The following is a 25,534-nucleotide window of genomic DNA, read 5'->3' as shown; positions in this document are numbered from 1 at the left end:
TAATACACATAGCACCAGGTTAGAGGAAGCAGAGGAATTAATAAGCAAACTTGAAGAAAGTAGGTTTGAAAGTGAAATCACAAAAGAAAGAATGGTGAAAACAATTAAAAAAAACAAAATTGAAATGGATCTCAGGGATATGATGGACAACGTGAAGTGCACAAATATAAGAATCATCAGTGTTCCAGAAGGGGAAGAAAAGGGTAAAGGACTAGGAAGAATATTCAAAGGCATTGTTGGAGAAAACTTCCCAGCCCTTCTAAATGACATAATTATGCAAGTCATAGATGCCCAATGAACTCCAAACAGAATAAATCCCAATAAACCCACTCTGAGATATATTCTGATCAGATTGTCAAATGCTGAAGAGAAGGAGCAAGTTCTGAAAGCAGCAAGAGAGAAGCAATTCACTACATACAAAGGAACCAACATAAGACTAAATAGTGACTACTCAGCGGTCACCATGGAGGCGAGAATGCAGTGGTATGACATATTTAAAATTCTGAAAGAGAAAATTGCCAACCAAGAATTCTTTATCCAGCAAAGCTCCCCTTCAATTTGAGGGAGAGCTTAAAATCTTCACAGACAAACAAATGCTGAGAGAATTTGCTAACAAGAGACCTGCCCTACAAGAAATACTAAAGGGAACCCTATCAGCAGAGAAAAAAAGAAAGGGGAGTGAGGTCTGGAATCAAATTGAGAATTCAGAAATAGACCAACAGATATACAGCTGGCTCATCATTGATAAGGCCCCCAAACCCACTAAACTGGGACATAACAGTCTGTTCAACAAATGGGGCTGGGAAAGCTGGATATCCATATCCAAAAGATGAAAGAGGACCCCTACCTCACACCCTACACAAAAATTAACTCAAAGTGGATCAAAGACCTCAATATAAGAGACAGTACCATAAAACTCCTAGAAGGTAATGCAGGGAAACATCTTCAAGACCTTGTATTAGGAGGTTGCTTCTTAGAACTTACATCCAAAGCACAAGCAATGAAAGAAAAAATAGATAAATGGGAACTCCTCAAAATTAAAAGCTTCTGTACCTCAAAGGAATTTATCAAAAAGGTGAAGAGGCAGCCAACTCAATGGGAAAAAATATTTGGAAACCAACCATGTATCTGACAAAAGTCTGATATCTTGCATATTTAAAGAAATCCTACAACTCAGCGACGGCAGGGCAAACAGCCCAATTATAAAATGGACAGAAGATATGAAAACATTTCTCTGAAGAGGAAATACAAATGGCTAAAAAACACATGAAAAAAAAATGTTCATCTTCACTAGCTATTAGGGAGTTACATATCAAGACCACAATGAAATATCTCACACCAATTAGAATAGCTGCCATTAAAAAAAAACAGGAAACTACAAATGCTGGAGAGGATGGGAGAAATTGGAACTCTTATTCATTGTTGGTGGGGCTGTATAATGGTATAGCCACTCTGGAGGACAGTCTGGCAGTTCCTGAAAATATAGAGTTTTAGATATAGAGTTACCCTTCGATCCAGCAATTTCACTTCTTGGTATATACCCTGAAGATCTGAAAGCAGTGACATGGACAGATATTTGCACACCGATGTTCATAGTGGCATTATTCACAATTGCCAGGAGATGGGTAGAATCCAAATATCCCTCAGTAGATGAGTGAATAAACAAAATGTGGTATATACACATGATGGCAGTAAGAAGGAACAAGGTTGTGAAACATAAATGGATATATCTTGAAGACATAATGCTGAGTGAAATAAGCTAGACACAAAAAGAGAGATATTGTATGTTACCACTAATGTGAACTCTGTGAAAAAGAAAAATAAATGTTTTATGTTTTAGAATGTAGGGGACCTAGAGATAGATAGCAACTAGTGAAAGGGGAACAATAATCTATTAAGAACAGATAAGCTATTGAAGGTAATCTTAATGTTATGGGAATGCTCAGGAATGATTATGGTTTGTAAATTTTCTTGGGTATGGTAGGAACATGTTGGAAACAATGTAGTTATTTTAGGTTATTTGTTTTTCTTATTCCTTTGTTTTGTTATGGTTTGTTAATTTTCTTAGGGTAGGATAGGGACATGTTGGACGCAATGAAGTTATTTTAGGTTATTTGTTTTTCTTATTCCTTTGTTTTGTTTTGTTTGAATTTTTAAAAAAAAATTTGATAAAGTAAAAGCAAATAAAAAATAAAAAAAGAAATTGATTTGTAGAGTTTTTTTGTATGTTTGGGTTTGTCATTTGTATATTTTACAAATATTTTTACCCACTCTATGGCTTGCCTTCTCTCTTAATGTCTTTTGATGAACAGAAATTCTTGGTTTTAATATAGTCTAATTTATCCACTTTTCCTTTATTACTACTTTTTTGGTGTCCTGCTTAGAAGTCTTTCATTGTACCAAGGTCATGAAGATATTCTCCTGTGTTTTCTTTTAGATGATTATCACTTTACCTTTGACATTTATGTCTTCAGTCCCTGGAATTGTATATAGTATGAGGTGGCTTAATTTTGTTAAAAGAGTTTTCTTAGTAGGTACAGTTAGGAGAGTACAGATAGTGTAAAATATGCCAATAAGGAAACATGGATCATGTTTTTCATTTGTCTTTTTAAGTGGCAGGAAAGGCTGCTCAGTGAGGATGATATTTTAACCAGCCTGGCAGTATGGTTGGAATTTGGACATAGTGAGATAGGGTAAAGGCATTTCAGAATAAACAAATAACCAGAGTAGAAAAATTGTGGCATACATATAAAGATAGGGGTAATTTAGCCAGATAGTTTACATGAACTAAAAAATTACTGACCTTAATTTTTTTTATTGTAAAATATAACATACATACAGAGAGATGTTATCTTTTTGGGGGGGGGGGTGCTTAACCATCATTAATCATCTGGGAAATGCAAATTGGAACCATATTGAGCTACTTCTACATACCCTTGTTGTCTTAGTTTTCCAGGGCTCCTATGACAAATACCACACAATGGATTGGCTTAAACAACAGGAATGTATTGCCTCATGGTTTGGGAGACTAGAAGTCCAAAATCAAGGTGTCAACAGGCCACGCTTTCTCTCAGAATTTCTAGCATTGCAGCAATCTTCTGTCACATAGCAAACTCTGTCTCCTTGTTTCTGCTGCTCTGATTTCTGCAGCCTTCTGGCTTCCACTGATGGACTGTGTCTGAATTTCCTTTGCTTTTTTTTTTTTTTTAAATTAAGTTCAGTTTTATTGAAATACATTCACACACACCATACAATCATCCATGGTATACAATCCACTGTCCACAGTATGATAACATAGTTATGCGTTCATCACCACAATCTATCTCTGAACATTTTCCTTACATCAGAAAGAACCAGAACAAGAATAAAAAATAAAAGTGAAAAAAGAACACCCAAATCATCCCCCCATCCCACCCCATTTGTCCTTTAGTTTTTATCCCCATTTTTCTACTCATCCATACACTAGATAAAGGGGGTGTGATCCACAAGGTCTTCACAATCACACTGTCACCCCTTGTAATCTACATTATTATATAATTGTCTTCAGGAGTCCAGACTGCTGGGTTGGAGTTTGGTAGTTTCAGGTATTTACTTCTAGCTATTCCAATACATTAAAACCTAAGAGGTGTTATCTATATAGTGCATAAGAATGTCCACCAGAGTGACCTCTTGACTACATTTGAAATCTCTCAGCCACTGAAACTATTTCGTCTCATTTTGCATCCCCCTTTTGGTAGAGAGATGTTGTCTTTTGATGTACAGTTCAACAAGCAGTTTTTTTGTAATTTCAAAAATTGTTATGGGTTACAGTTCCACAGTTTCAGTTGTTTCCTTTTTATGAAATATATGGTATATACAGAATGGTGAAGACATTGAAAGCACAAATCAGTGAGTAGCTATAAAGCAAATTTCAAAGTATGTTATGGATTACAGTTCCACCATGTCATTTACCTCCATCCATCTATTCCAACACTCCAGCATCTAAATTACATATATGTGTGTGTGTGTGTGTGTGTGTGTGTGTGTGTGTGTGTGTGTGTGTATGCTTGTTTGAATGTATTATGTCCCCCAAAATGTCATTATCTTTGATGTAATCTTGTGTGGGCAGACATATCAGTGTTGATTAGATTGTAATTCTTTGAGTGTTTCCATGGAGATGCACCCCACCCAACTGTGGGTGATGACTCTTGATTGGATAGTTTCCCTGGAGGTGTGGCCCTGCCCATTCAGCATGGGCCTTGATTAGTTTACTAGAGCACTATATAAACTCAGACAGAAGGAGCAGGCTTGCCACAGCCAAGAGGATCACTTTGAAGAACACACAGGAGCTGAGAGAGGAACTGCAGATGAGAGACAGTTTGAAGACAGTTGTGGAAAGCAGACTTTTGCTCCGGAAAAGCTAAGAGAGGACAAACACCCCAAGAGCAACTGAGAGGGACATTTTTGAGGAACTGCAGCCTAGAGAGGAATGTCTTGGGAGAAAGCCATTTTGAAATCAGAACTCTGGAGCAGATGCCAGCCATGTACCTTCCCAGCCAATGGAGGTTTTCCAGACACCATTGGCCATCCTCCAGTGAAGGTACCCAATTGTTGATGACTTACCTTGGAGACTTTATGGCCTTAAGACTGTAACTTTGTAACCAAATAATCCCCCTTTATAAAAGCCAATCCATTTCTGATGTTTTGCATTCTGGCAGCATTAGCAAACTAGAACAATACATTTATATAAAGTTTCAGTATTCATAGATGTTTGCTAAATCTTGTTTGTTGCTACCCCTTCCTCTCACTTAATCTCTTTCTCCATCATCAGGGATGTCTAAGCAGTGACCACCCTAACTTGTTCGTATTGAAAGGGGGTGTTGACAGTATGGGGAATGGGGCTACTTCTGATTGTTGTTCTTAAAGAGGCTGTTGCCTCTGGGTTTTAGGACTTGTCTCACATAGGAACACTGGTGGATTTAAGTTTCTGAGAGATAACACAGCTATTAAATCTTTTATAGAATCTCAGGTAGGGACCTAGGTATTTGGGGACTATGTTTGGTAAGAGCATGGCATACTGTGGCCATTTGGGATGTCTAGCTGGAGCTTGCATAAGAGAAACCTCCAGGATAGCCTCTCAACTCTATTTTGGAGTTCTCAGCCACCGTAACCTCAGCTTGTTACCTTTCTTTTCCCCCCTTTGGGTCAAGTAGGCATTTTCAATCCATTGCTGCCAGGGTCAGGCTCATTCCTGGGAGTTATGTCCCACATTCCCAGGGAGATTCATTCTCCTGGGAGTCATGTCTCTTGTGAGGGGGAGATTAATGAATTTATTTGCTGAGTTGGGCTTAGCGAGAGAAAGGCCACATCTGAGCAACAAAAGAGGTTCCCTGGAGGTGCCTCTTAGGCATAATTATAGGAAGACTCAGCCTCCCATTTTCAGCCCTAAGTTTCACAAGAGCAAGCCTCATGGTGAGGGCCTGATTTATTAAGTAGTGGGTTCCTAATTTCACTTATTATATATTCTATCCCAAGATAAACTGACCCTAATTTTTAAAAACAAATACAATGAAAAACATAAATCTAAATGCATGCCATTTCCTATGAAGTAGTTGTATTAGCACTTTATTGGTTATATTAATCCAAATCTTTTAAACACAAAAAGGAATACATGGGTATTTTTAAACACACAAAAAATTACATGGGCATTTAATGGAATTTAAGGGTAGGGGAAGAAATATATTTGGGGAACCAGTAGGAACTAAAGACTGGAGCTCCTTAATGACCCAGGTAATCATCTCTCCCCACTTATTACACCTGTCTCTCATGGTTTATCTGTTTCGTTCTCTTGCTATAGAATGGCTTCTCTGCTTCCCAGAATATCTTATGAGTTCTTAAGTAGATCACTTCCATTCAAGAGATCAGACTGACTGTACTTGGAAACTCAGTTTCCCTGGGGAAGATATTAAGACCAAGAATGGCAGAGAAAGATGCTCTAGGGTTTTGTTCCCCCACAGAATCTATGGACAACTAACAAAAACTGGCAGATCCATCTTCCCCCATATTCTGAAAACAATCAAAAGGTTGCAGTAACTGGACAAATGCCAAATCAATAAAACACAGCTTTAAAAATAGTAGAAGCTTGTGGCACCCTTGCAGATCCATCCTCCAACCTCTCCCCAGTGTGATGTGGAGCTGACTTGTGCTCCATTGTGGGTCCCCAACCCTGTTCCATAGGGGGCAGAGTAACTCCTATGTGCATACTGGAATAAAGTGGGCCCTTAACCAAAATGACTACTGTCCTTATAAAAAAGGGAGGAGAGACACAGATAGCTAGATACAAGGGAGAAAGCAGCCAAGTGAGGATGGAGGCAAGACTGGGATGATACTGCCACAAACCAAGGACCACCTAGGACTACCAGAAGGCAGGAAAGAAGCATGGAACAGATTCTTCACTAGAAACTTCAAATGGAGCATGGCCCTGCTGACACCTTAATTTCAGACTTCTTAGCTCGATAACTGTGAAACAATAAATTTCTGTTGTTTCAAGCCAAACACACACACACACACACATGCGCATGCGTGTGCACAAAGAAACCTCTCTGGAGAAGGGATTCATTGGTTCAGGTTAAGTCAAGTGCTCAATCCTGGTTCAATACACTGTGACTGGGAGGGGATTAGGAGATATGTGGTAGGAGGCATGATAATTTGGCAATTCCCAGGAACCCCACCATTATAACCAAGGGGATTTGGAGGCTGAGGATGGAGCTCTCAGAAAATTCAATAGTTGTCACCTGAGAAGTCTATTGTGGCAGCTAACATTTATGTATGTTACATGTATGTATGTTATGACAGAATTTGTTGTTTTCTTTTTAAAATTTTGATTTTGAAATAATTTTAGATTTATAGAAGAGTTGTAAAGATAGTACAGAGAGCTCTCAAATACCCTTCATCCAGCTTCCCCTAATTTTCACATCTTACATAACCATGGTGCATTTATTGAAATTGAGAAATTAACATTGGTACAACACTATCATCTAAACTATAGACTTTATTGAGATTTTATCAGTTTTTCTATTAATGTCTTCTTTTATGTTCCAAGATCTAATCCAGGATAGCACATTACATTTAGTCATCATGTTTCCTTAGCCTCCTCCACTCTGGGAAAGATTCTCAGTGTTTCCATATTCATTGTTACCTTGATGCTTTTGAAGAGTCAAGTATTTGTTGAATGTAGTTCAGCTTGTGCTTTTCTGTTGTTTTCTCATGATTACACTGGATTCTTGAGAAGAATACCACAGAAGTGATATGTCTTTTTTTCCCCAGCATATCACATTATCAGGAGTATTCAATATTAACATGACTTCTTACTGGTGATGTCAACCTTGCTCATGTGGTTAGGTGGTGCCTGCCAGCTTTCTTCATGTAAAGTTACTATTTCCCCCCTTCTTTATTCTATAGGAAGCAAGTTGAGCTCACACTCAAGAGGGAAATTAAGCTCCAAATCCTAGAGTGAGGCATATCAAGAAATTTCTGAACAAATGTTAAAACACCACCATAATTAATAAATATTTTGGGAACAATACTTTGAGGCTATGCAAATATCCTGTTTCTCCATAAAGTTTCACCCATGAATGTGAGCATTCATCCATGGATCTTGCCTGCAACAGTTATTACTGTGGTTCTAATGGTGAACTTTTTCTCTCATACCTTCTCTATTATTTAAAATTCTTCTGTAAGGAGTTTTTGTCTCTTTTCCCCAATTTATTTATGTATTCAGTCATATATATCAGTATGGATTTGTGGTTATTTTATTCTTTGGATTATAATCCATTGCTGTCTTTATTGTGTTGCTGAAATTGTTCTAGCTTTGGCCAATTTGGAGTAAGTTCAGGTTGACTCCCATGAAGACACACACACATCCATATAACCATCCTTTTTAAAGCACTTTCTTACTTTCTGGCAATACTAGATGGTCCAGACTCATCTGTATTTTCACTGGTCTAGTCCTAGAATCAGGCATTTGCCCAGGGATCTCTGGTTCCTTTTCTTGGAAACTAGTATTGAGAAATTAAAACCTGGATGCTAGTTGTGCTAATTGCTATGGCAATTAACTGCTTCTGGACTCTCTTCTGATGGGGCTAGGAAATATGACCATGTATGTTAATCCATGTAGACACATACATCTGCTTCTCCATGTTCATCCATCCATTCATATCTATCTACCTATCTATCTATCTTAAAGTAAACATGAGTCGATACTGATATTTTTCCAACTCTAATCCAGTACCTCAGGATTTGTCTATTTTTCCTCTCTTATTTATTTGTAATATTGTTCTCAAACAGTGAGAAACCTCTTGCCAGGTGCTTTTTCTGTGTTACCATATTAAGTTGTTGCAACTGCCCTTTGAGGATTATCTCCAGTTTACTGAAGGGAAAACACTTGAACTCAATGAGCTCAAGTGATTTATCCACAATCAGAGAGTAGGTGGTAAGGCCAGTGGATTCCAAGTTACCTAAGTGTTTTGCTTAAGCACTGACTTATGGTTAAGGCTATGAACTTAATATAATGAAACTATTCTTGTTCAAAGTATATTTAGAGCTAGTTTTTTAAATTATAGCTTTATTGAAATATAATTCTCATACCATAAAATTCACTTTAATACTGTACAATTAATCACTTTTCAGTATATTCACACAGTTGTGCAACCATCAGCATTTTCTAATTTTACAACACTTTCATCACCCTAAAGAAAATCCCATGGCCATTGTCACTCATATTCCATTCCTTCCTTCCAACCAGGGCATGGCAACCACTAATCTACTTTATGCCTCTAAATTTTCTTATTCAGTTCATTTCAAATAAATGGAATGATAATATATGTGGTTTTTGTGACTGGCTTCTTTCACTTAGCATAGTATTTTCAAGGTTCATCCATGCTATAGCAAGTATTAGTACTTAATTCCTTTTTATTGCTGAATAATATTACATTGTATGGGTATTCCAAATTTTGTTTATTCATTAATCAGTTGATGGACAGTTGGATTTTTTCCATATTTTGGCATGATGACTAATGCTGCTATGATCATTTATGTGATCATAATTTTTGCATGGATACATACCTGGGAGTGGAATTTCTGGGTCATATGGTAACTCTGTGTTTAGCAATTTGAGAAACTGCCACACTGTTTTCAAAAGTGGCTGTATGAACATGAACAGTGAACCCTAATGTAAATGGACTATAGTTAATAGTATCCCTATAATATTCTCTCAGCAATTGAAACAAAGATACCATACTAATAAAAAATGTAAAAAATGGAGGTAGGTATATGGGAACTCTGTATTTTCTGCATGATCTTTCTGTAAACTTACAAACTCTCTAATAAGAAAAATTAAGTGGCTGTACAATTTTACATTCCCATGAGCAATTTATGAGGATTCCAATTTCTCCCACATCCTCACTGTGGTAGGTTGAATAATGCTCCACCCATTCCAGAGATGTTTATGTCCTAATTACTGGAAACTGACTGTTACCTTCTATGACAAAAGGGACTTTGCAGGAGGAGAGGCTAAGCCTACTTATAATTGTGCCTAAGAGTCTCCCACAGAGAACCTCTTTGTTGCTCAGATGTGGCCTCTCTCTCTCTAAGCGTACTCGGCAAGTGAACTCACTGCCCTTCCTGCTACATGGGACATGGCTCCTGGGGGTGAACCCAGACCTAGCATCATGGGATTGAGAAAGTGTTCTTGACCAAAAGGGGGAAGCAAAATGAAATAAAGTAAAGTTTCAGTGGCTGAGAGATTTCAAATGGAGTCAAGAGATCACTCTGGAGGTCATTCTTATGTGCTATATAGATATCCCTTTTTAATTTTTAATGTATTTGAATAGATACAATGAAGTAACCTGAAATTGTTGAACTGCAACCCAGTGACCTTGGTTTTTGAAGATGATTGTATAACTGTAGCTTACATGGTGTGACTGTGTGATTGTGAGAACTTTGTGGCTCACACTCCCTTTATCTATTGTATAGACAAATGAGTAGAAAAATGGGGGCAAAAATTAAATGAAAAATGGGGTAGGATGGGGGGATGGAATGATTTGGTGTTCTTTTTTACTTCCATTTTTATTCTTTTTCTTAATTTTGTTTTTTTGGAATAAGGAAAGTGTTCAAAAATTGATTGTGGTGATGAATGCACAACTATGTGATGGTGCTGTGAACAGTTGATTGTACACTGGATAATTACATGGTGTGTGAAAATATCTCAATAAAACTGAATTTAGAAAAGGGACTTTGCAGGGATCAATCTAAGAATTTGAGACGGGGAGATTATCCTGCATTATATAGGTGGGCCCAGTGTAATCACAAGAGTCCTTATAAAAAGTATGTAAGAGCAATCAAAGACAGAGACAAACCAATGTGACAAAGGAAGCAGAGAGTAGAGTGATATGGCCACTAGTCAAAAAATGCCATCAGCCTATAGAAGCTGGAAGAAGCTTGAACTTCCAGAAGGAACCAACCCTGCTGACATCTTGACTTCAGCCCAGTGAAACTGGTATTTGGCTAGAACTGTAAGAAAGTAAATGTATTGCAGTTTTCAGAGTATAACTTTTGTACTTTTTTTGTTAAATTTATTCTTAAGTAGTTTATTCTTTTTAATGATTTTGTGAATGGAATTGTTTTCTTGAATTGATTTTGGATTGTTCATTGTAAGTATATAACAATAGATTTTTGTATATTGATCTTGTGCCTGCAGTCTTACTAAACGAATATATTTGTTCCAACAGTTTCTTTCTTTTTTTCTTTTTTTTTCTAAAAATGTGGATTCCTTAGGATTTTCAGATGCTGAACCAACCTTTCATTCCTGGGATAAACACCACTTGGTTATAGTGTGTAATTCTTTTTATATGTTCCTGAATTCAGTGTGTTAGAATTTGTTGACGATTTTTGCATCCATACTCATAAGATATTGGTCCATAATTTTCTTTTCTTGTGATATCTTTGTTTGCTTTGTAAACTGACCTCAGGAAATGAGTTGGGAAGTATTCTTTCCTCTTCTGTCTTTTGGAAAAGTTTGCGAGGAGATGGTAATAATTCTTCTTTAAATGTTAGGGCCATTGATTGTTTTTAATAAATGACTTGTGTTCTAGTTTGCTAATGCTGCTGGGATGCAAAACACCAGAAATGGATCAGCTTTTATAAAGGGGGTTTATTTGGTTACAAAGTTACAGTCTTAAGGCCATAAAGTGTCCATGGTAAGTCATCAACAATCAGGTACCTCCACTGGAGGATGGCCAATGGTGTCCGGAAAACCTCTGTTAGCTGGGAAGGTATGTGGCTGGCATCTGCTCCAGAGTTCTAGTTTCAAAATGGCTTTCTCCCAGGACGTTCCTCTCTAGGCTGCAGTTCCTCAAAATGTCATCTTAGTTGCTTTTGGGGCGTTTTTACTCTCTTAGCTTCCCCGGAGCAAAGTCTGCTTTCAATGGACATCTTCAAACTGTCTCATCTGCAGCTCCTCCTTCTCAGCTCCTGGGCGTTCTTCAAAGTGTCCCTCTTGGCTGTAGCAAGCTCGATCCTTCTGTCTGAGCTTATATAGTGCTCTAGTAAACTAACCAAGGCCCATGCTGAATGGGCGGGGCCACACCTCCAGGGAAACTATGCAATCAGAGTCATCACCCACAGTTGGGTGGGTTGCATCTCCATGGAAACACTCAAAAAATTACAATATAATCAACACTGATACATCTGCCCACACAAGATTACATCAAACATAATGACATTTTGGGGGACATAATACATTCAAACCGGCACAGCTTGGATATAGGGCCTTTTGTCACTGAGCAACCTCTGAGTCAGATCAAATAGACAAACCATGTGAATCAAGCTTTTTCAGAATGCCTCCAGACAGGTCAAGTAGTGAAAATTTTCTGAGGATGGAGCTTTTTTCAGTGCTCCAAGCCCATTACAGCTCCTCCAATGACTGATAGATTGCTGGTTATCAGAGCTACCGTAATTATGAAGCTGCTGGTTGGCTATTACATAGAGGGTGAGTGGGGAATGGGAATAGGGCAAGTTAATGCACCAGAAAAGTCACTTTTCTTGATGATATTCAGCCATGTAAAAAAAAATGCTCCTCAGATTGTTGTATTTAGTTATCATTCAGAGTTCTGAAAAAGTAGATTTTGACAATTATTGTCAGTGTTGTAGCTTTTATGGAGAGTGGATATTTGGAGATCCTTACTCCACCATTCCAAAATTGCTTCTCCTATAGTTAACCTTTGAAATTATACTGCAGGAAAATTAGATAATTGGTTTTGATTTTGGCATTAGCATTTTATTATGTTGTGGAGTTTGGCATGTGGAATTTGGCCTGTTCCACTTCAAATTTTGGTGTTTTAATTTCAGATCATATTAAATGAGCATGTCCTTTCACAATTTTCCATTTTTCTGAGACAGTGTAATCTTTTTGTTTGTTTGTTTGTTTGTTTTTAATTCAATTTTATTGAGATATATTCACAAACCATAGTTATCTACAGTGTACAATCATTTGTCCACAGCACCATTATATAGTTGTGCATTCATCACCACAATCAATTTTTGAACATTTTCATTACCACACAAAAAAAGAATCAGAATAAAAATTAAAGTAAAAAAGACCCCACCCAAAACATTCCATAACCCCCATCCTCCCTAATATTCATTTACTTTTTGTCCTCATTTTTCTACTCATCTGTCCATACACTGGATAAAGGGAGTGCGAGCCACAAGGTTTTTACACACAGTGTAAGCTGTATAGTTATACAGTTGTCTTCAAGAATCAAGGCTACTGACTTGCAGTTCAACAGGTTCAGGTATTTCCTTGTAGCTATTCCAATATACTAAAAACTGAAAAGGGATATCTATATAATGAATAAGAATACCCTCCAGTATGACCTCTTGAGCCTATTTGAAATATGTCAGCCACTGAAACTTTATTTTGTTTAATTTCTCTTTCCGTTTTTGGTCCAAGAAAGATTTCTCAATACCATGATGCCAGGGCCAAGCTCATCCACATGAGTCATGTCCCACTTTGCCAGGGAGACTTACACCCCTGGGAGTCAGGTCCCACATAGGAGAGAGGGCAGTGAGTTTACCTGCAGAGTTGGCTTGGGGAGAGAGGCCACATCTGAGCAACAAAAGAGGTTTTCTGGGGTGACTCTTAGGCACAATTTTAAGTAGGCTTAGCCTTTCCATTGCAGAAACAAACTTCATAAGGGCAAGCCCCAAGATTGAGGGCTTGGCCTTCTAAATTGGTAGTCCCCAATGCTTGTGAGAATATCAGTAATTCCCCAGGTGAGGAAGTTTAAAATTTCCACATTTTCCCCCAGTCAAGAGGGCTTTGCAAATACATTTTTATTCTCTGACCAAATTACTCTGGGATGTATCAGGGTTTCACACTAACCTGTACAAACCAACAAGATTTCTCTCCCAATTCAAATTTCCATGTAATTATGGTGTTTGAATAAACTGACCAAACAAGTTAAATTATATACTGTGTTACAAAAACACAGAATAAACACCTAATAAACATCTCTTCCTTCAATCTCACACGGAGGTTGAAATTGAAAACACCATCAATATCATCCTTCACCCTTTAGTCTAGTTTGCCTTAGTCATATCCAAGTCCATTTCATTCATATCTCTAATTGAAGTCTGACCTCTTTTTCAGACTCTTTAACATTTGTTCTATGAGGTAACACTGACGTTCATAGCTGCCAGCCTCTGGCTCTGAGTCTCAGGTGTTACACAGATACCCAAAGTTCCAGGGACCAACCAGGTTATACAGAAAAGGCTCAGCATCTCAGAATTTAGAAATAGCCATTACAACTCAGGAATAGGTGTAACTGATGTAAGAGCTTAAAATCTAGGAAGCTTTACCATAGTCTTCCCCTGATAACCTATCCTCTCAGATTCTTTTCTCAGAGTTTGCACATTACAGTTAGTCCATATTAGTGAGGCATTATAATGTTTGTATTTTCATTTCTGGTTCATTTTACTCAACTTACTCTCCTTAATGTCCATTCACCTAGGTGCATACCTCACCACTTCATGCCCTCATGTAGCAGCTCAATATTCCATTGTATATGTATACCACAGTTTACCATTCCATTCATCAGTCGATGTACCTGTAGGCCACCTCTATCCACTGCAAATCATGAATACTGCCACCATAAACCCCACTGTGGAAATGTCCATTCATGTCCCTCTTTTCAGTTCTTCCAAGTATATCTCCAGTAACAGGGTTACAGGACCATATGGCAACCCCATGCTTAGCTTCCTATGGAACAAACAGACTGCCTTCAGATAGGCATCAACATTCTACTTTCCTACTAACAGTGATTAGGTACATTTCTTTCTCCACAATTTCTCCAGCACTTGTATCCTTTGGTTTATTTTTTAGATGGTTTTATTCACACAACATACATTCCCTCAGAAGTAAACAATCAGTGGTTCCCTGTTTAGTCATGTAGTTATGCATTTACCACCAGTATCTATATGAAGACATTTACATTTCTTCCACAAAGAAAGAGGAAGCAGAAGAAAAAGAAAAAAAAGCAAGAAAAATAAAGATAAAAAAGTGACAACTAAAAAGCAACAAAAGAAAAAATAAAATAAAAAAATAGAATAAAAAGATCAGTCAACACCACCAATGCCAAGAATCCCATACCCCTCCCGTATATCCCCCTCTTATAGACATTTAGCTGTCGTATATTGCCTTTGTTATAATTAGTGGAAGCATATTACATGTTACTGTTAACTACAAACTCTAATTTACACTGATTGTATTTTTTCTTCAGTACCATCCCATTTTCAACACCTTGCAAAGTTGACATTAATTTGCTCTCCCTCATTTAAAAACATTCGTGTTTGTACATTTAATGACAATCATTTATCACTCTAGGCTTCACTAAGTTACACCATTCCAGTCTTTATCTTCTATCTTTCTTTCTGGTGTCCTACATGCCCCTAAGCTTCCTCTTTCAACCATAATCACAGTCATCTTTGTTCAGTGCACTTACAATATTGTGCTACCATCACCCAGTATTGTGCTATCCATTTCTGGATCTATACAATCAATCCTGTTGAACATTCTTGCGGTCGCAGTTGATTTGTCTGGGGGGGGGGGGCGGCCGGTTGCTGAACCCTCGGCTCTCGGCATTGCTCGGAGGGTACCGGCGGCGGGGGCTCTTTCCCGGAGGCGAGGGCGAGGCGGGGGACTGGGCCCGGTCCCCGGCGGAGGCGTGCAAGGTGTGGAGGGCGGCGAGAAGGAACAGGCGGGACACGGTTCTTTGAGGGTGAAGAAGCCAAGAGAGTTTATTAGGGGTGAGCACAGGTTATATAGGCTGGCATAGAGGGCGGGGGTTGTTACAAGTCAATGCTGAGGGGATAAAGGCTAGGATTGGTTCTGAGAGGGCGCGGAGGTTGATTGAAAAGGGGCGGGAGTTGCTCTGGCAACGGTGTCTGGCAACAATGTATGCGCACTGGTGGTGATGGGAGTTGCACTGGCAACGGGGAGTGTCCGGGCAAGATAAGGGGGTGGGGAAAAGGCGGTTCCCTCCGGCAAGCCTCTCCTAACAGTGGTATTTTGGGTGAGGAAATGGGGCCTGCCTCCGGCCTCACTTTCCCAGGCCCGGGGGGCTGTGAAGGGCGCTGTTCACCCGTACCCACTACCCTCCCCAGGGGTGGCCGATCCCCTGGCCCAGGCCCGCCAAGTCGAAGCACGTAATCAGTGTCCCACATTTCCCCCTTTTTTTCTAATTAAAGGAAGAAGCTTACCGGAGAGGTCTGCTAAAGGATGAGGGAAGGGGAAGGTTGGGGAGGGGAAAAAGGGTTGACGGTGGCTTAGCAAGGCTGGAGCTCAGTGTTGGTGTGGCACCCGGGCGCTTGATAAGGGCTTCGCTGCTAGCGGGATGGGCGAAGGTGGAAGGTTTAACTGGAGCTCGAGGTTGGTACGAGGTTCAGGCGATTGAGAAGGGCCTCGCGGTCGGCGGGTTGACCGGTGGCGGTGAGGTTGCGGAGGGTTGGTTGTCATCTTGGAGTAGGGAGCGTCAGAGGTGGCGAGTCGCTGGCACTGGATTTGCACGAACGAGGAAAAAATAGCATCTGTTTGTTTTCTTACAAGTTGGACGATTCTGCGGATAATGCAGGGTCCTAAAGTGAGAGCTAGAATGATCATTAGTAGGGGGCCGAGGAGAGGGAGGAGGTAAGGAAGGAGGGGGGTAAAGATGTGGGATTAATAGCTGGTGGCTTCACGGTCTTTTCTACGTCGTTTTAGTTCCTCTTGGACCTTGTTTAGGCTGTTCTCGGCGAGACCTGTGGAATTGGTATATATACAGCACTCTTCTCCTAGGGCGGCGCAGAGGCCTTCTTCTTTGAGGAGGAGAAGGTTGAGATCTCGGTGGTTTTGGAGCACTACCTCAGAGAGGGAGTTAACAGAATTTTTAAGATGGGAAATAGCGTTTTGTAGGTGACGAATGTCCTCGTCAACTGCCGCTCGGAGGTGAGTTAGGGCGGAGCCTTGACTGGCTAATGCAGCGATTCCGGTGCCAGCGCCTGCAAGACCTAGGAGGGAGGCAATTGTGAGGGCGGTGATGGGCTCTCGCTTTTGCAGAAGGGCGGGATCTGCAGTTCTTTCCAGGCGGAGGAAGAAGTCTTCCTCGCTGTGGTATAAGACCCTAGGGATAAGGACAATTAGGAGGCAAGTTTCATTAGTGGTATTGAGGGTTTGCACATTAAGGCAGGGGGTAAGTCCTGTAGAGGAGCACAGCCATTGGGAGGAGTTGTGAGGAATAAGAAACTTGGCAGAGCTGCTGGGAGAGGAGTAGTTGGCACAAGCTGTGAGGCTGAGAGAGTTGCTTGAGCGAGGACGGATGCACTTTCCTGTAAAGGAGACTGAATGAAAGGTTAGGGGGACGGCAGAGGTATTCCAATTGCATTCCGAGGGGCTGTTCTCTGTGTTTTCTGAAAAGGAAAGGTTGGAGGCAATTGGTTCATATAGGGGGGAAGAAGTAGAGAGGCAAAGCCAACAAGAGGAGGTAAGATTGGGGTTGGAGGAATTCACTGAGGTGAAGGCCGCTTGGATAAGGTCGAGGAGGGGAGAGGAGTAACGAGAAGGGGGTAGGAAAGGTTGGGGTGGTGGGGTTGGTGATGCGTTGTTTGCAGCTGAGGTGCGGTTTCCGGATGCGCTGCTTGTACTTGAGGTGCGGCTGGAGGGCTGTGGATTAAGAGGGTTAAGGACTTGGTTGGGACCTATGCCAGAGGGTGCTTTTAAAGCAGTATTTTGGCATGGTTGGTTTACAGCCTCCTTTTTTATGAGAATAAGTGATCCTCGGTCGGCTCCTTTTTCATAGATTCTAAAGCCCCAAGTTCGACCGAGTAACCAGGAGGGATCAGTGGAGAGCTGCACTGTAAGATTAAGATGTGTGCAGGATCCCTCGCTTTCTTGGCCGAGCCAGTTAACTGTAGGAAGTTTGCACCCTGTAGGGGCCCACTTTAAGGTAAGGTATTGATCAGGAACAGGAGGCTTCCAATTAGTGGCTAATGTTTCACACCCCCAGTATGCACAGTAGTACTCGTTGGGGGAATTGCAGTACGATTTTCCAGGATTTGAGGATGGGCACATGTAATACTGGTCTAGATTTTTGTTACTGCGTACTCCAACTCGGCCTCCCCTTCTAGAACTACCAGAATCGCTATTGGCGGGGGCAAAGGTTCCGGGAAGAAACAGTTCAGAGGCATTAAAAGAAAAGGAGGGGGGTTGTGCAGTGATATTGCAAAAGACAATTTTTGAATCCTCCCAACGCACAAGGGTCCATTTCCAAGGCTGGTGGGGGTTGGCCTGGGTAGAAGAGGCGAGGGCCAACATGACCATTAGAAGGGAAGCTATGCTTGGGTGAGGGTTGTGGAGGTGTAGGGGGCTGACTTTTGCCTGTCTATAGAGGCGTATGATTTCTCTGATTTCTTGTTTCTCTGAGGTTTCACTCGGGCTGGGATCCAGGCTCAGGTGTACTGTTGTCATCCGGTGCACCAGGTTGCGGAGACGACGGCGTTCTCGTCTCGTTAGACGCGTGGTTGCTGGTGGCAGGCCGGATTGCCCTTCCTGGGATCCAGATTGGTTGTGCTGCATCATCTGGGAAAACACAAGCAAACCCGCGCCCCTGGGCGAGGAGTGGGGAGGGACCCTTCCAGGCATTATTCTCTGGGTCCTTCCAGTAAACCATCGGGGCCTGGGTGGGCCTATACGAGGGCCCCCAATGTTTATGTAGGGGCGAAAGCCCTTCTTTATTGAATGTGAGTAGATTAAGGTGAATAAGGGCTGCTATGATAAGGTCCCCTGGAGTTGCCTGGGGGAGCATTGCCCTTTCTTTTTCAATTTGTGTTTTTTAAGCGGCGATGGACTGCTTCCACAATGGCTTGCCCCTGTGGATTATAGGGGATGCCGAAATGATGGGTGATGTTATATAACTGAAGAAAGGCCGCAAAGGAGGCACTGCGATAAGCAGGCCCATTGTCCGTTTTTAGGTCCCAGGGGACTCCCATGAAGAGAATTCCTTGTCTTAGGGCCTTGATACAGTGTTTGGCCGCTTCCCCGGCAAGGGGGACTGCATAACACATGGCCGAGAAGGTGTCAATTATTACATGCACATATTTGAGGCGTCCAAAGGACGGAACGTGAGTTACGTCCATTTGCCATCTAGAATTGGGTTTTAGGCCTCGTGGGTTGACTCCCTGAGGTTGCAGGGGGCCAAGCGGCGCAAAGGGCGCACAAGTTGCACAATTGCGGACAAGATGTTTACAGGTATCTAGGGGGAGGCCACAAAGATGATGTAACGACGTAGCCGAAAAGTGAAACCTGGAATGCAATAACTTGGCTTGGTTAACAGCGTCCCCCGGAGGGGCTGCCGTGTGGGTTAGCATAGCTTGGGTAGCCTGAGCTGAGACCGCTTGGTCTACTATACGATTGCCATTAGCCAGGGGCCCCGGAAGGCCTGAATGACTACGAATGTGGCTAATGAACCAAGGATCCTGTTGATGCTTCAGGATGCTTTTGAGGTTAGAAAGGGCTTTATCAATGGCCGAGTCTCCCGGGAAAAAGGTGGAAAACGCGAGGACTCGGCAGACCTGATACGTGTAGAGGCTATCTGTGAAAAGGTTTACTGGGTGGTTGTAGTGGGCTTTTATTGCATATGATACCGCCAGAATTTCCCCCACTTGGACTGAATGAAGGTTAACATAACTGAATAGGCGGGGTTCCGGGTGGTCTTGGGAATAAGAGAGGAAGGCGAAACGGGTTTTGGAGGCGTCAGTGAAGACGGTGGTGGCACCCGGGATGGGTACAGAGGAAGGGAAAGGATGGAAGGGGCTGCGGAAGGGAAGCTTGGCGAGCCCCTGTAACAGTCGATGGCTAGGATAATGGCAGCTGAATTCCCCCTGAAATCCTTCCAAGAGGATTTGCATGTCCGGGTTATCACGGATAAGTAGGCGGGTTTGGCCTGCGTCCAGGGGCTAAACAATTTTTTCCGGCGGCTCTCCAAATACATGAACAGCCAGGGTGACTAGATCTGAAGCTAGGCTGATCTAGAGCCGCACTGCGGGGCAAATTTTCCTAAGCCGGCTTTTAGCAGGGTGCACTCAAAGTAGAGGGCCTGGCACGGGAGTGGGGGTAGGGGCAGCGCTGTTCTAAGGGTTGCCTTGAGGTGCAGAAGGCAGCCAGGGGTTGTTAGTCGGCGGGGTGGGAGGAGCGGCGGCAGCTGCCGGTAGCGGCTCCGAGGGGGAGCTTGTCGAAGGGGGAGGTGGAAGTGGGAGGCCCCAAGCGTCGCAAGAGGGCGGCGCGGTAGGCGTGGCCAAGACACAAGATGGCGGACCAGCCCTGCCCTGTGAAAGGGCGGGGTCCAAGGCACAAGATGGAGGACTAGCTCCGCCTTGCGAAAGGGCGGGGTCTAAGGCATAAGATGGCGGACTAACTCCGCCCTGCGAAAGGGCGGGGCCTAAGGCATAAGATGGCGGACTAGCTCCGCCCTGTGAAAGGGAGGGGCCTAAGGCATAAGATGGCGGACTAGCTCCGCCCTATGAAAGGGCGGGGTAAAGCGCATGCGGTTTCCGCCCGGCTTAGGGCTGACGTCATCACTAGAGCACTTCCTCCCCTCAGTAGAAGAAGAAGGAGGAAGTTCGCCATTTTGGAGCAGTCTGGGGGGGCAGTTGCAAAGAGGTACACGGCGCCAAACAAAGAAACAAAGACACAAAGGATTACAGTAAAGTAATGGAGGGGAAGAGGGAGAGCGTTAGGAGGAATGGGGGTCATAGAAGAAAAGGACGAGAGGCAGACGGAAGAATGGGTAGTGGGGAAGGGAGGAGCGGCTCCGGAGCGGCGAGGGAGAGGCGGCCCCTGACGCGGAGCGGCGAGGGAGAGGCGGCCCTTACCTTGCAGGCGAGGAGAAGAAGAGCTGGAGAGGCGTCCGGGCGAGCGAGTGGCTTCACTGGACCGCTGCGTGGAGAGGACTTCCAAGTGCAGGTGCCCCACGTTGGGCGCCAGTTGCGGTCGCAGTTGATTTGTCTGGGGGGGGGGGCGGCCGGTTGCTGAACCCTCGGCTCTCGGCGTTGCTCGGAGGGTACCGGCGGCGGGGGCTCTTTCCCGGAGGCGAGGGCGAGGCGGGGGGACTGGGCCCGGTCCCCGGCGGAGGCGTGCAAGGTGTGGAGGGCGGCGAGAAGGAACAGGCGGGACACGGTTCTTTGAGGGTGAAGAAGCCAAGAGAGTTTATTAGGGGTGAGCACAGGTTATATAGGCTGGCATAGAGGGCGGGGGTTGTTACAAGTCAATGCTGAGGGGATAAAGGCTAGGATTGGTTCTGAGAGGGCGCGGAGGTTGATTGAAAAGGGGCGGGAGTTGCTCTGGCAACGGTGTCTGGCAACAATGTATGCGCACTGGTGGTGATGGGAGTTGCACTGGCAACGGGGAGTGTCCGGGCAAGATAAGGGGGTGGGGAAAAGGCGGTTCCCTCCGGCAAGCCTCTCCTAACAGTGGTATTTTGGGTGAGGAAATGGGGCCTGCCTCCGGCCTCACTTTCCCAGGCCCGGGGGGCTGTGAAGGGCGCTGTTCACCCGTACCCACTACCCTCCCCAGGGGTGGCCGATCCCCTGGCCCAGGCCCGCCAAGTCGAAGCACGTAATCAGTGTCCCACACATTCTCTACTTCTTCAGCATCAAATGCCCAATCTTTACCCTCTTTCTATCTCCTGGTATCTTCATTTCTACATTCTTCTCCAAACCTCTCTCTCCTGTCTTTTCCTGTCTGTCTGTAGCACTCCCTATAGAATTTCTTGTAGAGGAGGTCTCCTATTCATGAATTCTCTCAGGTCTATTTCTCTGTAAATATTTTAAACTCTCCCTCATTTTTGAAGGACAGTTGCTGGATATAGGATTCTTGGTTGGCAGTTTTTCTCTTTCGGTATCTGGAATATTTCATACAACTGACTTCTCACCTCCATGGTTTCTACTGAAAAATCCACCCTTAGTCTTATTGAGCTTCCCTTGTATGTGATGAATTGCTTTTCTCTTGCTGCTTTCAGAATTCTCTGTCTTTGACATTTGACAATTTGATCAGTGTCTTGAAGTAGGTCTATTTGGATCAATTCTGTTTGGGGTACACTGCACTTCTTGGACCTGTAATTTTTGTCTTTCATAAAAGTTGGGAAATTTTCATTAATTATTTCCTTTATTACTGTTTCTGCCTCCTTTCACTTCTCTTCTCTTTATGGGACACCTATAACACCTATATTCATGTGCTTCACGTTGTCATTTAGTTTCCTGAGCCCCTGCTCATATTTTCCATTCTTTTCCCTATCTTCTTTTGTATGTAGGATTTAGTTCAGTAATCCTTTCTTCTGTATCTCCAAGTCTTCTGTTGTATGTCTGCATTGTGTTTTTCATCTCTCTGACTGTGCCTTTCCATAAGTTCTGCTGTTGTATTTTCAAGCTTATGAATTCTTCCTTATGGTCACCCAGTGTCTTCTTTATATCCTTCATCTATTTTGTCACATTTTCTTTCAACTCATTGATTTGATTTAGAAGATTTGTTTGAAAATCTTTAATTAGTTGTTCCAACTCTTGAATCTCAGTGAGGTTTTGTTTGTTCCATTGACTGGGCCATATTTTCATGTTTCCTGGTGAGGCTCTTGATTTTTTGATGTCTAGGCATCTGATTTTCTTGATTAGTTTACTCTGGAAATTGTTTTCTTTCTTTTGCCTTGGGTTTTCTTGTTGGTTTTCTTTGATCTCTGTATTTCTTTGCTTCTCTCACTGGCCTGTTGTCAGATTGGCTCTGCCCCATAGTCTTCCCCCCAAATCAGGCACCCACTGTGGGCCGCCACAGGGATGGGAGGTAGGCACTGGGCTCCCCAGCAAGTTCACTGTGTGGTAATATAGATCTGCTGGCTTCCAGTGGTGCTCTGTTTTCCACCAGTCAGCAAGACCTGGGTTTGTTTTAGAGCCCTGCTTTGACAGTTGGATTTTCCATATTTGTCAACTAAAACCTGGCTGGGTTTCTGTGTAGGGCATGTAGACTGGCTCCTATGGTCCTAATAAAGGGTCTGGAGCATTTTTTTTTTTTTAAGAGTAGTCACTGTTTATGATTTATTTGGTGTTTTAAATGGTAAGACATGTTTGGCTAGTTGGTTGCACTCTTTACAGGTAGATCTTTCTTTTACATTACATGGCAGTGTACACCATTTTTATACATTTGGTACACAAAATAAGATCCTTTAGAACAATTATGCACAAAACATGCAATGTTGGATTTACATATTGGAGTCCAGGATGTGACTGAGTGGACAGGGATGAGGGGGGGAGAAGTTGGACTAGGCATGTTGGATGAAGGTACCAGAAGATATATAATACATAGTAAACATACATTCTTCTGGTTTGAAAGACAACTGCAGCATGTGCAACATTGGCACTGGTGCCTCAGAGGTGAACTATTTTATACTAACCAGTTTGGGACTACCCAAGATAAGTATCATATCCAGCATCAGGAAATAGTTGTAAGGTTTTATGAACCATTCCTACTTCTAACTTTAAGAAATTGATGTTTTCCCTAGGTCATTTAAATAGCACTGCTTTAATCATAGACCAGATAAAAAGGACAACATGCACAATCCCCAAGAAAAATCCTGTTGTAACCTAGACAGTAAGTGATACAACAATATAAAACTTTAAAATTGCAGCTCTTTTTGGATCCCCCAAAGTGTATCTGCACTCTTTTTCAAATGGACCTCTTCTTCAGGAGTCAGAGACACCTTGACAATGTCTGAGATTCCATTCTGTCCCAAGATTCAAGGAACACTAAGTAAGACATACTCTTTTATTCCATAGAGACCCTTTATCATGGTGGAAACTGAATATACCTGTGTAAAAGTCTTCATCATACTTTCGGCCAAATCTGCCATGGACAGCCCAATGGCCCAGAAGGTATAACTTTTCAGTTTGATCACCTCATAAGCACTGTCAACCACCTGTTTGTGAACCTCTTTGCAGTGTTCCTTATCAGCATCATTGCCTAATTCAGGGTGCAGATTTTTCAAGGAGACCCCAGCAACATTCATTCCACTCCATACAGGCATATTAGAGTCTCCATGTTCCCCAAGAACCCAGCCATGACAGCTTAATGGGTGAACTCCCAGCCTCTCCCCCATTAGATAATGGAACTGGGCTGAATCCAGATTGCAACCACTTCCAATAATACGGTTTTTGGGAAAGTCACTTATTTTCCAAGCCACATAGGTCAAGATATCTACTGGATTGGAAACAACAAGCAACTTACAGTTCAGGTTGTATTTTACAACATGAGAATGGTAAATTTAAAGATGTTCATGTTACACTGGTCCAAATTAAGATGGCTCTCTCCCTCTTGCTGACATGCCCCAGCTGTGATGATCACCAGCTTTGAGTTTGCAGTTACACTATAGTCTTTGCCAGAGACAATTTTTGATGTTCTAAGGAAAAGGCTGCCATGTTGGAGATCCATCATCTGTCCCTTCAATTTGTCTTCTACGACATCAACAAGTGCAAGTTCATCTGCCAATTCCTTCATTAAGATACTGATGGCACAGGCCATGCCAACAGCACCAACCCCAACAACTATAATCTTATTCTGAAGGGTCTGTTCTTCCTTAATAAGATTCTGAAGCAGCTGATCCTTGGGAGCTGCCATTTTAGACTTGGAACGGAAAGGAACCAGGACTACACATCAAGTGGGCATCTGCAGTGTGTGGTGGCTAGATCCAGACTTGGCAGCAGCAGCTCCAGGACTGGAGCATCTTTTTAAAAGTGTTCCTGAAGCGGGCCAAGAAGGCAGCATAGGGAGGTGTGGAATTTAGTTAGTCCCCTTGAACAACTAGTAGATAGCCAAGATCAACTAGAAAAAAGAATGGAACAACTGATGGGGGGACATCCATGACAGGACAACATCGTACACCAGTCAAGAATGGGTGAAATGGGGGAGCCAGAGCAATATGGTGGCATAGAGAGGTGTAGAATTTAGTTAGGCCTCTAGAGCAACTAGCAAATAACCAGGAAAAACTAGTAAATAATCCGGAACAACTGTTGGGAGACATTCATGAGTGGACACACATCATACACCAGCCTGGATTGGATGGAGTGGCTGAGACTGTAGCACAGAATTGTAAGTAAAACTCTGCATATCTGGAGCTGAAGCCCCTCTCCTCTTGGACAGGGCAGACTGAGCTGAAACACTGCTGTGTGAAAAAAGGAAATAGGTTAGAGGGAAAGTAACTCAACCAAGCTCCAATTATGATTTTAATTAACACAATTTGGACTACTGAATACAAGCTACAAGCATGGAGCAGGAAGGGAAGCAGATTCCTTCCAGCAGGAAGGAGACAGGACTGATGGGAAAAAATACATAAATAAATAAAAACAGAGACTTTTCAGAATACTGGAAGACACCTGTGTCCCAAGAAAACTGAGGGACTGGGGACTGGCTCTGAAAAGGGGCTTTTGCTCTTTTCCCATTTTTTTTCTCTCATTCTAAGCAGCCCATTAGAGAAAGCCTCAGGCATCTTCAGTTCCCTGCTGACCCAGACAAGGGTGGAGTTAAAAGAGCCAGAAAGACAAAGGAAGAATTCAAATGGAGAAGATAACACCCTTGGGGGTGTATCTTCCCTAAGAAAAGGGGGGTGGGTGGGACCAACTCAAGTGGCTGCCCTCCCTCAGAGAACTCAGAGCCCAGGGCTGGGGGGAAAACAAACAAACTGGAAACAACTTATGCTTGACTTCTGAACTCTCAGCCCCTCACCAGGTCAGGGTCCACTGTGAATTAAAGGGACCACACCTCTTTACACTGGTGGGGAGCTGTGGGCCGACAAGCACCACCTGCTGGACTGGATAGAGAAAGCTCAGAGTCTAGAGGCCTCACAGGAAAGTCTAGCAATCTTCTAGGACCTACTGTCAGGGGAACCTAATACTGAAACATAGCCTCTTCCTGAGACCTGAGCTCCTGTGT

At 42.7% G+C, this 25,534-nt stretch overlaps 1 long non-coding RNA gene and 1 pseudogene across 3 annotated transcripts in view; one reads left to right on the top strand and one right to left on the bottom strand.

The window, feature by feature from the left end:
- Positions 1 to 25,534, top strand: part of LOC119543888 — a 498,690-nt gene that overhangs the window by 94,558 nt on the left and 378,598 nt on the right. The window lies entirely within an intron of this gene.
- On the bottom strand, positions 23,226 to 24,241 carry LOC119543887 (annotated as a pseudogene).

This window comes from Choloepus didactylus, chromosome 9, assembly GCF_015220235.1.
Source record: "Choloepus didactylus isolate mChoDid1 chromosome 9, mChoDid1.pri, whole genome shotgun sequence".
Lineage (NCBI taxonomy): Eukaryota > Metazoa > Chordata > Mammalia > Pilosa > Megalonychidae > Choloepus > Choloepus didactylus.
Note: the sequence above shows the minus strand (reverse complement) of the source record. Positions and strands in the feature narration are given on the sequence as shown.